We start from the raw sequence: 2670 nt of genomic DNA on the forward strand, positions 1-2670 counted from the left end.
AACCCTTGGTAAGCCCTTTTTCTGCCGATTCATCAGGCTACTCATCTTTTGCGCTGCAACCCAAATTTCGTCATTGTCACTGATCCACAGAAAATTCCTCATAGTGCTTTGAATACCCTAACCCTAGCTCGGTTCCGAGGATCCCCTGCATGTCACCTTTTCTTTTCTCGGATCGCTGATCGTCAGGTAGAAAGCCATACGATTCAAGTTCGCATCTACATTGCTTTCTCTATTAGGGTTTTGCATCTATTAGACATATGGTATTTATTTGTATATCTATCTTTTCTATCATCCAGCGAGTCGGTTCCATTGTGGTTCTTCTGGCAGTTGGCAGTCAACTCGGAGCCAAGCTCGCGAGTAAGGATCGAGGCCAAGCCTCGAAAGCAGTAGTTTGACAGTTGATCTTCATCAGCGGCAGTTCATCATCTTGTCAGTTCAGATGGCTCACACCAAGAACGTTGGTGGTGGCCCAAGTGATGATGATCGGAGGCCCCCACCTCGCCAGCCAGCCGGATCTAAGGGCAAGTCAACCAAGCAGGTGACATCCAAGAAGCGGAAGTACCCCGATGCAGAGACAACGAGAGCAGCAGCTGTTGCAGAGGCCACAGAGCGTGCCGAGAGAGGTGGTGCCCGTAGTGGAGTTGTCATTGCAGATCAACCGGTTTCACTAGCACTGAGAGCTACGCTTGAGGAGGTTGAGCGTCGTCACGGTAGTCCAGCTGGGACTGCTACGCTTGCAGGATGACGAGTTGCCATAGAGGAGGGTCCATCAGCATAGCAGGAGCCCCCACCAGCAGAGCCTTAGCTAGCCTAGGAGACTCAGGAGGGTCAGCAGACCGAGGAGACCGAGCCGGCACCTCAGCTACGCCGCTCGAGTCGTACCAGTGTTGTAGTTCCACCGAGGCCAGCTACACAGCGCAGAGGCTCACGTCCTCCGCCCAGACCTTAGGGTCTGCCTCTAATGGTACACCTCAACTTGAGGGCCGCCATAGCCAGACAGGTTCAGCAGCTGCATTTTGTTGAGTTTGAGGTTTGGTTTCCTCCAAGGAGGGATGAGAGAGTAGCTGAGGGTTTCTTGCCGCCACTGAGGAGGAGGAGCTAGAGGCATAGCAGGAGGTGAGCGAGTACAGTGACAGCTCTGACGACGACTACCAGCCTATACCTCAGATGCCTCCACGCAGACATGATGCAGAGGCCGGTAGCTCCAGTTCTGCTCCACCTGCTTCGCAGACAGACCCCGCTCTCATAGCTATTCTTGAGCAGATGCAGCAGGACCAGACACGACAGGCACAGGAGACAGCTGCCAACTTCGTGCAGTTTCAGGCTCGTCAGGACGAGTTCCAGTGGCAGCAGCAGCTCCTTCAGCACCAGCAGTTACTTATGCAGCAGCAGCTCATGGGATTCATGCAACATGTAGTGACAGCTATTGGGGTCCCACCGCCACAGCCTTCGCCCCAGCTTGCACAGCCTCCTACCACTTTGACGACTCCAGCAGTACAGCCCATCGGGCCTCAGAGTCAGGGACTGCCTCCAGCTTAGTTTGCTTCACCTCTTGTACAGGTGTCCCAGTGGTTAGCCTCACCCATGGTAGCCCCGTAGTTCACTCCATTTTAGACGGGCTTCACACCTGAGCAGTCTTCCTCACTCTTCGTGCCTGACATGTCAGTCTCCAAGAGTCTTGGAGCATCCTTCAGCGAGTTGACCGGCATGCCTACTCCACCTCACATGCATACTGCCGGTCCGTCTACAGCAGCTCCAGCTATCATGACCACTCAGAGGCTCCCCTCGTCTGTCGCCTCATCAGATCCTACGACAGACATACTAGCAGCTTCACAGGCAGCACCAGCCCCAGCTCAGACCCAGACCGCTTCAGCGACACTTCCTGCTATAGAGGGTTAGTTAGTTCAGAGCTCAGGGTCAGATGATGATGGCGCCTAGTTCCATCTTGCTCCACATACTTCAGCGCCTGACTCGTCCGCTGCAGCCCCGCCGATCGACCCCTTAGGTTTTGGTGTTTGACGCCAAAGGGGGAGAGGGTTTGAGTATGTAGACTCAGGGGGAGCGAGTTTTAGGGGGAGCTAGTTTTATAGTATTAGCTTATTATATACATTTGGAGTTTTATTTGTGTGATACACTATTACTTATGCATTCGTGTGTTTACTTTCATGCATACTATTATATATATGTGATAGTGCTATCTACGTGACTGTGATATTTGACATATGTGATTTCTACTTTGCATTATCTACATGTCATATCACTTGTGATGCTCATTTGCTTTTGCTTCCGCGATTATACTTTGAAGCAAATGAGCTTTGTTATTAGTACTCATGCTTAATTCATATCCTTTGAGTACATTGTGTTGGCTTGGGTCATATAAGTTTGCCTAACTCTTTTGTTCTTATCAACAAAAGCTTATATGAACCAAGCCCATCAAAAACCTCACTCCATAACATACTCGAGGTGGTATTGTCATCAATCACTAAAAAGGGGGAGATTGAAAGCATCTAGGCCCCTAGTTGGATTTCGGTGATTAATGTCAATACAAGATTACTATGACTAACGTGTGTTTTGCAGAGGCAATTAAGTTAGGTCATGGTAATGGAGATCCATTGGGCAATCGAGGTTGTCATGCCCCTACGATGGAAATCGTTTTGGTTTTCAAAGGAT

The sequence above is a fragment of the Miscanthus floridulus genome, chromosome 17, assembly GCF_019320115.1.
Source record: "Miscanthus floridulus cultivar M001 chromosome 17, ASM1932011v1, whole genome shotgun sequence".
NCBI lineage: Eukaryota > Viridiplantae > Streptophyta > Magnoliopsida > Poales > Poaceae > Miscanthus > Miscanthus floridulus.